The sequence below is a fragment of the Pseudophryne corroboree genome, unplaced genomic scaffold (genome assembly GCF_028390025.1).
Source record: "Pseudophryne corroboree isolate aPseCor3 unplaced genomic scaffold, aPseCor3.hap2 scaffold_99, whole genome shotgun sequence".
NCBI classification, from domain to species: Eukaryota; Metazoa; Chordata; class Amphibia; order Anura; family Myobatrachidae; genus Pseudophryne; species Pseudophryne corroboree.
This window is the reverse complement of record NW_026970570.1, coordinates 1,846,722-1,860,207: the sequence shown is the minus strand read 5'-3', so window position 1 is coordinate 1,860,207 and position 13,486 is coordinate 1,846,722.

Below are 13,486 nucleotides of genomic sequence, written 5' to 3'. Positions count from 1 at the left end.
TCTCTCTTTTGCAAAGAGCTGCGCATTGGAAAATTCAGGGCTATGTCGTGTAGATGATGGCCTAACAGGAGGCTTTAAAATTTTCTTTCTAGTGTCCTTCGTTTGGGAGAAAAATGCAAAGGTACAAGACAGCTTTTCCTTGCCAATATCTCTCTTTTGCAAAGAGCTGCGCATTGGAAAATTCAGGGCTATGTCGTGTAGATGATGGCCTAACAGGAGGCTTTAAAATGTTCTTTCTAGTGTCCTTCGTTTGGGAGAAAACTGCAATGGTACAAGACAGCTTTTCCTTGCCAATATCTCTCTTTTGCAAAGAGCTGCGCATTGGAAAATTCAGGGCTATGTCGTGTAGATGATGGCCTAACAGGAGGCTTTAAAATTTTCTTTCTAGTGTCCTTCGTTTGGGAGAAAAATGCAAAGGTACAAGACAGCTTTTCCTTGCCAATATCTCTCTTTTGCAAAGAGCTACTCATTGGAAAATTCAGGGCTATGTCGTGTAGATGATGGCCTAACAGGAGGCTTTAAAATTTTCTTTCTAGTGACCTTCGTTTGGGAGAAAAATGCAAAGGTACAAGACAGCTTTTCCTTGCCAATATCTCTCTTTTGCAAAGAGCTGCGCATTGGAAAATTCAGGGCTATGTCGTGTAGATGATGGCCTAACAGGAGGCTTTAAAATTTTCTTTCTAGTGTCCTTCGTTTGGGAGAAAAATGCAATGGTACAAGACAGCTTTTCCTTGCCAATATCTCTCTTTTGCAAAGAGCTGCGCATTGGAAAATTCAGGGCTATGTCGTGTAGATGATGGCCTAACAGGAGGCTTTACAATTTTCTTTCTAGTGACCTTCGTTTGGGAGAAAAATGCAAAGGTACAAGACAGCTTTTCCTTGCCAATATCTCTCTTTTGCAAAGAGCTGCGCATTGGAAAATTCAGGGCTATGTCGTGTAGATGATGGCCTAACAGGAGGCTTTAAAATTTTCTTTCTAGTGTCCTTCGTTTGGGAGAAAAATGCAATGGTACAAGACAGCTTTTCCTTGCCAATATCTCTCTTTTGCAAAGAGCTGCGCATTGGAAAATTCAGGGCTATGTCGTGTAGATGATGGCCTAACAGGAGGCTTTAAAATGTTCTTTCTAGTGTCCTTCGTTTGGGAGAAAAATGCAATGGTACAAGACAGCTTTTCCTTGCCAATATCTCTCTTTTGCAAAGAGCTGCGCATTGGAAAATTCAGGGCTATGTCGTGTAGATGATGGCCTAACAGGAGGCTTTAAAATTTTCTTTCTAGTGTCCTTCGTTTGGGAGAAAAATGCAAAGGTACAAGACAGCTTTTCCTTGCCAATATCTCTCTTTTGCAAAGAGCTGCGCATTGGAAAATTCAGGGCTATGTCGTGTAGATGATGGCCTAACAGGAGGCTTTAAAATGTTCTTTCTAGTGACCTTCGTTTGGGAGAAAAATGCAAAGGTACAAGACAGCTTTTCCTTGCCAATATCTCTCTTTTGCAAAGAGCTGCGCATTGGAAAATTCAGGGCTATGTCGTGTAGATGATGGCCTAACAGGAGGCTTTAAAATTTTCATTCTAGTGTCTTTCGTTTGGGAGAAAAATGCAAAAGTACAATGCTGCTTTTCCTTGCCGATATCTCTCTTTTGCAAAGAGATTGGCATTGGAAAATGCAGGGCTATAACGTGTAGATGAAGCACTAACAGGAGGCTTAAAAATTTTCATTCTAGTGTCCTTCGTTTGGGAGAAAAATGCAAAGGTACAATACAGCTTTTAATTGCCAATATCTCTCTTTTGCAAAGAGATAGGCATTGGAAAATTCAGGGCTATAACGTGTAGATGAAGCACTAACAGGAGGCTTTAAAATTTTCATTCTAGTGTCTTTCGTTTGGGAGAAAAATGCAAAGGTACAATACAGCTTTTCCTTGCCAATATCTCTCTTTTGCAAAGAGCTAGGCATTGGAAAATTCAGGGCTATACCGTGTAGATGAAGCACTAACAGGAGGCTTTTAAATTTTCATTCTAGTGTCCTTCGTTTGGTAGAAAAATGCAAAGGTACAATACAGCTTTTCCTTGCCGATATCTCTCTTTTGCAAAGAGATAGGCATTGGAAAATTCAGGGCTATAACGTGTAGATGAAGCACTAACAGGAGGCTTTAAAATTTTCATTCTAGTGTCCTTCGTTTGGGAGAAAAATGCAAAGGTACAAGACAGCATTTCCTTGCCAATATCTCTCTTTTGCAAAGAGCTGCGCATTGGAAAATTCAGGGATATGTCGTGTAGATGATGGCCTAACAGGAGGCTTTAAAATTTTCTTTCTAGTGTCCTTCGTTTGGGAGAAAAATGCAAAGGTACAAGACAGCTTTTCCTTGCCAATATCTCTCTATTGCAAAGAGCTACGCATTGGAAAATTCAGGGCTATGTCGTGTAGATGATGGCCTAACAGGAGGCTTTAAAATTTTCTTTCTAGTGTCCTTCGTTTGGGAGAAAAATGCAAAGGTACAAGACAGCTTTTCCTTGCCAATATCTCTCTTTTGCAAAGAGCTGCGCATTGGAAAATTCAGGGCTATGTCGTGTAGATGATGGCCTAACAGGAGGCTTTAAAATTTTCATTCTAGTGTCCTTCGTTTGGGAGAAAAATGCAAAGGTACAAGACAGCTTTTCCTTGCCAATATCTCTATTTTGCAAAGAGCTACGCATTGGAAAATTCAGGGCTATGTCATGTAGATGATGGCCTAACAGGAGGCTTTAAAATTTTCTTTCTAGTGACCTTCGTTTGGGAGAAAAATGCAAAGGTACAAGACAGCTTTTCCTTGCCAATATCTCTCTTTTGCAAAAGAGCTGCGCATTCGAAAATTCAGGGCTATGTCGTGTAGATGATGGCCTAACAGGAGGCTTTAAAATGTTCTTTCTAGTGTCCTTCGTTTGGGAGAAAAATGCAATGGTACAAGACAGCTTTTCCTTGCCAATATCTCTCTTTTGCAAAGAGCTGCGCATTGGAAAATTCAGGGCTATGTCGTGTAGATGATGGCCTAACAGGAGGCTTTAAAATTTTCTTTCTAGTGTCCTTCGTTTGGGAGAAAAATGCAAAGGTACAAGACAGCTTTTCCTTGCCAATATCTCTCTTTTGCAAAGAGCTACGCATTGGAAAATTCAGGGCTATGTCGTGTAGATGATGGCCTAACAGGTGGCTTTAAAATTTTCTTTCTAGTGTCCTTCGTTTGGGAGAAAAATGCAATGGTACAAGACAGCTTTTCCTTGCCAATATATCTCTTTTGCAAAGAGCTGCGCATTGGAAAATTCAGGGCTATGTCGTGTAGATGATGGCCTAACAGGAGGCTTTAAAATTTTCTTTCTAGTGTCCTTCGTTTGGGAGAAAAATGCAAAGGTACAAGACAGCTTTTACTTGCCAATATCTCTCTTTTGCAAAGAGCTACGGATTGGAAAATTCAGGGCTATGTCGTGTAGATGATGGCCTAACAGGAGGCTTTAAAATTTTCTTTCTAGTGTCCTTCGTTTGGGAGAAAAATGCAAAGGTACAAGACAGCTTTTCCTTGCCAATATCTCTCTTTTGCAAAGAGCTACGCATTGGAAAATTCAGGGCTATGTCGTGTAGATGATGGCCTAACAGGAGGCTTTAAAATTTTCTTTCTAGTGTCCTTCGTTTGGGAGAAAAATGCAAAGGTACAAGACAGCTTTTCCTTGCCAATATCTCTCTTTTGCAAAGAGCTGCGCATTGGAAAATTCAGGGCTATGTCGTGTAGATGATGGCCTAACAGGAGGCTTTAAAATGTTCTTTCTAGTGTCCTTCGTTTGGGAGAAAAATGCAATGGTACAAGACAGCTTTTCCTTGCCAATATCTCTCTTTTGCAAAGAGCTGCGCATTGGAAAATTCAGGACTATGTCGTGTAGATGATGGCCTAACAGGAGGCTTTAAAATTTTCTTTCTAGTGTCCTTCGTTTGGGAGAAAAATGCAAAGATACAAGACAGTTTTTCCTTGCCAATATCTCTATTTTGCAAAGAGCTACTCATTGGAAAATTCAGGGCTATGTCGTGTAGATGATGGCCTAACAGGAGGCTTTAAAATTTTCTTTCTAGTGACCTTCGTTTGGGAGAAAAATGCAAAGGTACAAGACAGCTTTTCCTTGCCAATATCTCTCTTTTGCAAAGAGCTGCGCATTCGAAAATTCAGGGCTATGTCCTGTAGATGATGGCCTAACAGGAGGCTTTAAAATGTTCTTTCTAGTGTCCTTCGTTTGGGAGAAAAATGCAATGGTACAAGACAGCTTTTCCTTGCCAATATCTCTCTTTTGCAAAGAGCTGCGCATTGGAAAATTCAGGGCTATGTCGTGTAGATGATGGCCTAACAGGTGGCTTTAAAATTTTCTTTCTAGTGTCCTTCGTTTGGGAGAAAAATGCAATGGTACAAGACAGCTTTTCCTTGCCAATATATCTCTTTTGCAAAGAGCTGCGCATTGGAAAATTCAGGGCTATGTCGTGTAGATGATGGCCTAACAGGAGGCTTTAAAATTTTCATTCTAGTGTCCTTCGTTTGGGAGAAAAATGCAAAGGTACAATACAGCTTTTCCTTGCCAATATCTCTCTTTTGCAAAGAGCTAGGCATTGGAAAATTCAGGGCTATACCGTGTAGATGAAGCACTAAACAGGAGGCTTTTAAATTTTCATTCTAGTGTCCTTCGTTTGGGAGAAAAATGCAAAGGTACAATACAGCTTTTCCTTGCCGATATCTCTCTTTTGCAAAGAGATAGGCATTGGAAAATTCAGGGCTATAACGTGTAGATGAAGCACTAACAGGAGGCTTTAAAATTTTCATTCTAGTTTCTTTCGTTTGGGAGAAAAATGCAAAGGTACAATACAGTTTTTCCTTGCCGATATCTCTCTTTTGCAAAGAGATAGGCATTGGAAAATTCAGGGCTATAACGTGTAGATGAAGCACTAACAGGAGGCTTTAAAATTTTCATTCTAGTGTCTTTCGTTTGGGAGAAAACTGCAAAGGTACAATACAGCTTTTCCTTGCCGATATCTCTCTTTTGCAAAGAGATAGGCATTGGAAAATTCAGGGCTATAACGTGTAGATGAAGCACTAATAGGAGGCTTTAAAATTTTCATTCTAGTGTCCTTCGTTTGGGAGAAAAATGCAAAGGTACAATACAGCTTTTCCTTGCCGATATCTCTCTTTTGCAAAGAGATAGGCATTGGAAAATTCAGGGCTATAACGTGTAGATGAAGCACTAACAGGAGGCTTTAAAATTTTCATTCTAGTGTATTTCGTTTGGGAGAAAAATGCAAAGGTACAATACCGCTTTTCCTTGCCGATATCTCTCTTTTGCAAAGAGCTAGGCATTGGAAAATTCAGGGCTATAACGTGTAGATGTAGCACTAATAGGAGGCTTCAAAATTTTCAATCTAGTGTCCTTCGTTTGGGAGAAAAATGCAAAGGTACAATACAGCTTTTCCTTGCCAATATATTTCTTTTGCAAAGAGCTAGGCATTGGAAAATTCAGGGCTATAACGTGTAGATGAAGCACTAACAAGAGGCTTTAAAATTTTCATTCTAGTGTCTTTCGTTTGGGAGAAAAATGCAAAAGTACAATGCTGCTTTTCCTTGCCGATATCTCTCTTTTGCAAAGAGATAAGCATTGGAAAATTCAGGGCTATAACGTGTAGATGAAGCACTAACAGGAGGCTTTAAAATTTTCATTCTAGTGTCTTTCGTTTGGGAGAAAAATGCAAAGGTACAATACAGCTTTTCCTTGCCGATATCTCTCTTTTGCAAAGAGCTAGGCATTGGAAAATTCAGGGCTATAACGTGTAGATGAAGCACTAACAGGAGGCTTTAAAATTTTCATTCTAGTGTCTTTCGTTTGGGAGAAAAATGCAAAGGTACAATACAGTTTTTCCTTGCCGATATCTCTCTTTTGCAAAGAGATAGGCATTGGAAAATTCAGGGCTATAACGTGTAGATGAAGCACTAACAGGAGGCTTTAAAATTTTCATTCTAGTGTCTTTCGTTTGGGAGAAAACTGCAAAGGTACAATACAGCTTTTCCTTGCCGATATCTCTCTTTTGCAAAGAGATAGGCATTGGAAAATTCAGGGCTATAACGTGTAGATGAAGCACTAATAGGAGGCTTTAAAATTTTCATTCTAGTGTCCTTCGTTTGGGAGAAAAATGCAAAGGTACAATACAGCTTTTCCTTGCCGATATCTCTCTTTTGCAAAGAGATAGGCATTGGAAAATTCAGGGCTATAACGTGTAGATGAAGCACTAACAGGAGGCATTAAAATTTTCATTCTAGTGTATTTCGTTTGGGAGAAAAATGCAAAGGTACAATACAGCTTTTCCTTGCCGATATCTCTCTTTTGCAAAGAGCTAGGCATTGGAAAATTCAGGGCTATAACGTGTAGATGAAGCACTAATAGGAGGCTTTAAAATTTTCAATCTAGTGTCCTTCGTTTGGGAGAAAAATGCAAAGGTACAATACAGCTTTTCCTTGCCAATATCTTTCTTTTGCAAAGAGCTAGGCATTGGAAAATTCAGGGCTATAACGTGTAAATGAAGCACTAACAGGAGGCTTTAAAATTTTCATTCTAGTGTCTTTCGTTTGGGAGAAAAATGCAAAAGTACAATGCTGCTTTTCCTTGCCGATATCTCTCTTTTGCAAAGAGATAAGCATTGGAAAATTCAGAGCTATAACGTGTAGATGAAGCACTAACAGGAGGCTTTAAAATTTTCATTCTAGTGTCTTTCGTTTGGGAGAAAAATGCAAAGGTACAATACAGCTTTTCCTTGCCGATATCTCTCTTTTGCAAAGAGCTAGGCATTGGAAAATTCAGGGCTATAACGTGTAGATGAAGCACTAACAGGAGGCTTTAAAATTTTCATTCTAGTGTCTTTCGTTTGGGAGAAAAATGCAAAGGTACAATACAGTTTTTCCTTGCCGATATCTCTCTTTTGCAAAGAGATAGGCATTGGAAAATTCAGGGCTATAACGTGTAGATGAAGCACTAACAGGAGGCTTTAAAATTTTCATTCTAGTGTCTTTCGTTTGGGAGAAAACTGCAAAGGTACAATACAGCTTTTCCTTGCCGATATCTCTCTTTTGCAAAGAGATAGGCATTGGAAAATTCAGGGCTATAACGTGTAGATGAAGCACTAATAGGAGGCTTTAAAATTTTCATTCTAGTGTCCTTCGTTTGGGAGAAAAATGCAAAGGTACAATACAGCTTTTCCTTGCCGATATCTCTCTTTTGCAAAGAGATAGGCATTGGAAAATTCAGGGCTATAACGTGTAGATGAAGCACTAACAGGAGGCTTTAAAATTTTCATTCTAGTGTATTTCGTTTGGGAGAAAAATGCAAAGGTACAATACCGCTTTTCCTTGCCGATATCTCTCTTTTGCAAAGAGCTAGGCATTGGAAAATTCAGGGCTATAACGTGTAGATGAAGCACTAATAGGAGGCTTTAAAATTTTAAATCTAGTGTCCTTCGTTTGGGAGAAAAATGCAAAGGTACAATACAGCTTTTCCTTGCCAATATCTTTCTTTTGCAAAGAGCTAGGCATTGGAAAATTCAGGGCTATAACGTGTAAATGAAGCACTAAAAGGAGGCTTTAAAATTTTCATTCTAGTGTCTTTCGTTTGGGAGAAAAATGCAAAAGTACAATGCTGCTTTTCCTTGCCGATATCTCTCTTTTGCAAAGAGATAAGCATTGGAAAATTCAGGGCTATAACGTGTAGATGAAGCACTAACAGGAGGCTTTAAAATTTTCATTCTAGTGTCTTTCGTTTGGGAGAAAAATGCAAAGGTACAATACAGCTTTTCCTTGCCAATATCTCCCTTTTGCAAAGAGCTAGGCATTGGAAAATGCAGGGCTATAACGTGTAGATGAAGCACTAACAGGAGGCTTTACAATTTTCATTCTAGTGTCTTTCGTTTGGGAGAAAAATGCAAAGGTACAATGCTGCTTTTCCTTGCCGATATCTCTCTTTTGCAAAGAGATAGGCATTGGAAAATGCAGGGCTATAACGTGTAGATGAAGCACTAACAGGAGGCTTTAAAATTTTCATTCTAGTGTCTTTCGTTTGGGAGAAAAATGCAAAGGTACAATACAGCATTTCCTTGCCGATATCTCTCTTTTGCAAAGAGATAGGCATTGGAAAATTCAGGGCTATAACGTGTAGATGAAGCACTAACAGGAGGCTTTAAAATTTTCATTCTAGTGTCCTTCGTTTGGGAGAAAACTGCAAAGGTACAATACAGCTTTTCCTTGCCGATATCTCTCTTTTGCAAAGAGATAGGCATTGGAAAATTCAGGGCTATAACGTGTAGATGAAGCACTAATAGGAGGCTTTAAAATTTTCATTCTAGTGTCCTTCGTTTGGGAGAAAAATGCAAAGGTACAATACAGCTTTTCCTTGCCGATATCTCTCTTTTGCAAAGAGATAGGCATTGGAAAATTCAGGGCTATAACGTGTAGATGAAGCACTAACAGGAGGCTTTAAAATTTTCATTCTAGTGTATTTCGTTTGGGAGAAAAATGCAAAGGTACAATACAGCATTTCCTTGCCGATATCTCTCTTTTGCAAAGAGATAGGCATTGGAAAATTCAGGGCTATAACGTGTAGATGAAGCACTAACAGGAGGCTTTAAAATTTTCATTCTAGTGTCCTTCGTTTGGGAGAAAACTGCAAAGGTACAATACAGCTTTTCCTTGCCGATATCTCTCTTTTGCAAAGAGATAGGCATTGGAAAATTCAGGGCTATAACGTGTAGATGAAGCACTAATAGGAGGCTTTAACATTTTCATTCTAGTGTCCTTCGTTTGGGAGAAAAATGCAAAGGTACAATACAGCTTTTCCTTGCCGATATCTCTCTTTTGCAAAGAGATAGTCATTGGAAAATTCAGGACTATAACGTGTAGATGAAGCACTAACAGGAGGCTTTAAAATTTTCATTCTAGTGTATTTCGTTTGGGAGAAAAATGCAAAGGTACAATACCGCTTTTCCTTGCCGATATCTCTCTTTTGCAAAGAGCTAGGCATTGGAAAATTCAGGGCTATAACGTGTAGATGAAGCACTAATAGGAGGCTTTAAAATTTTCAATCTAGTGTCCTTCGTTTGGGAGAAAAATGCAAAGGTACAATATAGCTTTTCCTTGCCAATATCTCTCTTTTGCAAAGAGCTAGGCATTGGAAAATTCAGGGCTATAACGTGTAGATGAAGCACTAACAGGAGGCTTTAAAATTTTCATTCTAGTGTCTTTCGTTTGGGAGAAAAATGCAAAAGTACAATGCTGCTTTTCCTTGCCGATATCTCTCTTTTGCAAAGAGATAAGCATTGGAAAATTCAGGGCTATAACGTGTAGATGAAGCACTAACAGGAGGCTTTTAAATTTTCATTCTAGTGTCTTTCGTTTGGGAGAAAAATGCAAAGGTACAATACAGCTTTTCCTTGCCAATATCTCTCTTTTGCAAAGAGCTAGGCATTGGAAAATGCAGGGCTATAACGTGTAGATGAAGCACTAACAGGAGGCTTTACAATTGTCATTCTAGTGTCTTTCGTTTGGGAGAAAAATGCAAAGGTACAATGCTACTTTTCCTTGCCGATATCTCTCTTTTGCAAAGAGATAGGCATTGGAAAATGCAGGGCTATAACGTGTAGATGAAGCACTAACAGGAGGCTTTAAAATTTTCATTCTAGTGTCTTTCGTTTGGGAGAAAAATGCAAAGGTACAATACAGTTTTTCCTTGCCGATATCTCTCTTTTGCAAAGAGATAGGCATTGGAAAATTCAGGGCTATAACGTGTAGATGAAGCACTAACAGGAGGCTTTAAAATTTTCATTCTAGTGTCCTTCGTTTGGGAGAAAAATGCAAAGGTACAATACAGCTTTTCCTTGCCAATATCTCTCTTTTGCAAAGAGCTAGGCATTGGAAAATTCAGGGCTATACCGTGTAGATGAAGCACTAACAGGAGGCTTTTAAATTTTCATTCTAGTGTCCTTCGTTTGGTAGAAAAATGCAAAGGTACAATACAGCTTTTCCTTGCCGATATCTCTCTTTTGCAAAGAGATAGGCATTGGAAAATTCAGGGCTATAACGTGTAGATGAAGCACTAACAGGAGGCTTTAAAATTTTCATTCTAGTGTCTTTCGTTTGGGAGAAAAATGCAAAGGAACAATACAGCTTTTCCTTGCCGATATCTCTCTTTTGCAAAGAGATAGGCATTGGAAAATTCTGGGCTATAACGTGTAGATGAAGCACTAACAGGAGGCTTTAAAATTTTCATTCTAGTGTCCTTCGTTTGGGAGAAAAATGCAAAGGTACAATACAGCTTTTCCTTGCCGATATCTCTCTTTTGCAAAGAGATAGGCATTGGAAAATTCAGGGCTATAACGTGTAGATGAAGCACTAATAGGAGGCTTTAAAATTTTCATTCTAGTGTCCTTCGTTTGGGAGAAAAATGCAAAGGTACAATAAAGCTTTTCCTTGCCGATATCTCTGTTTTGCAAAGAGATAGGCATTGGAAAATTCAGGGCTATAACGTGTAGATGAAGCACTAACAGGAGGCTTTAAAATTTTCATTCTAGTGTCTTTCGTTTGGGAGAAAAATGCAAAGGTACAATACAGCTTTTCCTTGCCGATATCTCTCTTTTGCAAAGAGCTAGGCTTTGGAAAATTCAGGGCTATAACGTGTAGATGAAGCACTAACAGTAGGCTTTAAAATTTTCATTCTAGTGTCTTTAGTTTGGGAGAAAAATGCAAAGGTACAATACAGCTTTTCCTTGCCAATATCTCTCTTTTGCAAAGAGCTAGGCATTGGAAAATTCAGGGCTATACCGTGTAGATGAAGCACTAACAGGAGGCTTTTAAATTTTCATTCTAGTGTCCTTCGTTTGGTAGAAAAATGCAAAGGTACATTACAGCTTTTCCTTGCCGATATCTCTCTTTTGCAAAGAGATAGGCATTGGAAAATTCAGGGCTATAACGTGTAGATGAAGCACTAACAGGAGGCTTTAAAATGTTCATTCTAGTGTCTTTCGTTTGGGAGAAAAATGCAAAGGTACAATACAGCTTTTCCTTGCCGATATCTCTCTTTTGCAAAGAGATAGGCATTGGAAAATTCTGGGCTATAACGTGTAGATGAAGCACTAACAGGAGGCTTTAAAATTTTCATTCTAGTGTCTTTCGTTTGGGAGAAAACTGCAAAGGTACAATACAGCTTTTCCTTGCCGATATCTCTCTTTTGCAAAGAGATAGGCATTGGAAAATTCTGGGCTATAACGTGTAGATGAAGCACTAACAGGAGGCTTTAAAATTTTCATTCTAGTGTCCTTCGTTTGGGAGAAAAATGCAAAGGTACAATACCGCTTTTCCTTGCCGATATCTCTCTTTTGCAAAGAGCTAGGCATTGGAAAATTCAGGGCTATAACGTGTAGATGAAGCACTAATAGGAGGCTTTAAAATTTTCAATCTAGTGTCCTTCGTTTGGGAGAAAAATGCAAAGGTACAATATAGCTTTTCCTTGCCAATATCTCTCTTTTGCAAAGAGCTAGGCATTGGAAAATGCAGGGCTATAACGTGTAGATGAAGCACTAACAGGAGGCTTTAAAATTTTCATTCTAGTGTCTTTCGTTTGGGAGAAAAATGCAAAGGTACAATACAGTTTTTCCTTGCCGATATCTCTCTTTTGCAAAGAGATAGGCATTGGAAAATTCAGGGCTATAACGTGTAGATGAAGCACTAACAGGAGGCTTTAAAATTTTCATTCTAGTGTCCTTCGTTTGGGAGAAAAATGCAAAGGTACAATACAGCTTTTCCTTGCCAATATCTCTCTTTTGCAAAGAGCTAGGCATTGGAAAATTCAGGGCTATACCGTGTAGATGAAGCACTAACAGGAGGCTTTTAAATTTTCATTCTAGTGTCCTTCGTTTGGTAGAAAAATGCAAAGGTACAATACAGCTTTTCCTTGCCGATATCTCTCTTTTGCAAAGAGATAGGCATTGGAAAATTCAGGGCTATAACGTGTAGATGAAGCACTAACAGGAGGCTTTAAAATTTTCATTCTAGTGTCTTTCGTTTGGGAGAAAAATGCAAAGGTACAATACAGCTTTTCCTTGCCGATATCTCTCTTTTGCAAAGAGATAGGCATTGGAAAATTCTGGGCTATAACGTGTAGATGAAGCACTAACAGGAGGCTTTAAAATTTTCATTCTAGTGTCTTTCGTTTGGGAGAAAAATGCAAAGGTACAATACAGCTTTTCCTTGCCGATATCTCTCTTTTGCAAAGAGATAGGCATTGGAAAATTCTGGGCTATAACGTGTAGATGAAGCACTAACAGGAGGCTTTAAAATTTTCATTCTAGTGTCCTTCGTTTGGGAGAAAAATGCAAAGATACAATACAGCTTTTCCTTGCCGATATCTCTCTTTTGCAAAGAGATAGGCATTGGAAAATTCAGGGCTATAACGTGTAGATGAAGCACTAATAGGAGGCTTTAAAATTTTCTTTGTAGTGTCCTTCGTTTGGGAGAAAAATGCAAAGGTACAATAAAGCTTTTCCTTGCCGATATCTCTGTTTTGCAAAGAGATAGGCATTGGAAAATTCAGGGCTATAACGTGTAGATGAAGCACTAACAGGAGGCTTTAAAATTTTCATTCTAGTGTCTTTCGTTTGGGAGAAAAATGCAAAGGTACAATACAGCTTTTCCTTGCCGATATCTCTCTTTTGCAAAGAGCTAGGCTTTGGAAAATTCAGGGCTATAACGTGTAGATGAAGCACTAACAGTAGGCTTTAAAATTTTCATTCTAGTGTCTTTAGTTTGGGAGAAAAATGCAAAGGTACAATACAGCTTTTCCTTGCCAATATCTCTCTTTTGCAAAGAGCTAGGCATTGGAAAATTCAGGGCTATACCGTGTAGATGAAGCACTAACAGGAGGCTTTTAAATTTCATTCTAGTGTCCTTCGTTTGGTAGAAAAATGCAAAGGTACAATACAGCTTTTCCTTGCCGATATCTCTCTTTTGCAAAGAGATAGGCATTGGAAAATTCAGGGCTATAACGTGTAGATGAAGCACTAACAGGAGGCTTTAAAATTTTCATTCTAGTGTCTTTCGTTTGGGAGAAAAATGCAAAGGTACAATACAGCTTTTCCTTGCCGATATCTCTCTTTTGCAAAGAGATAGGCATTGGAAAATTCAGGGCTATAACGTGTAGATGAAGCACTAATAGGAGGCTTTAAAATTTTCATTCTAGTGTCCTTCGTTTGGGAGAAAAATGCAAAGGTACAATACAGCTTTTCCTTGCCGATATCTCTCTTTTGCAAAGAGATAGGCATTGGAAAATTCAGGGCTATAACGTGTAGATGAAGCACTAATAGGAGGCTTTAAAATTTTCATTCTAGTGTCCTTCGTTTGGGAGAAAAATGCAAAGGTACAATAAAGCTTTTCCTTGCCGATATCTCTCTTTTGCAAAGA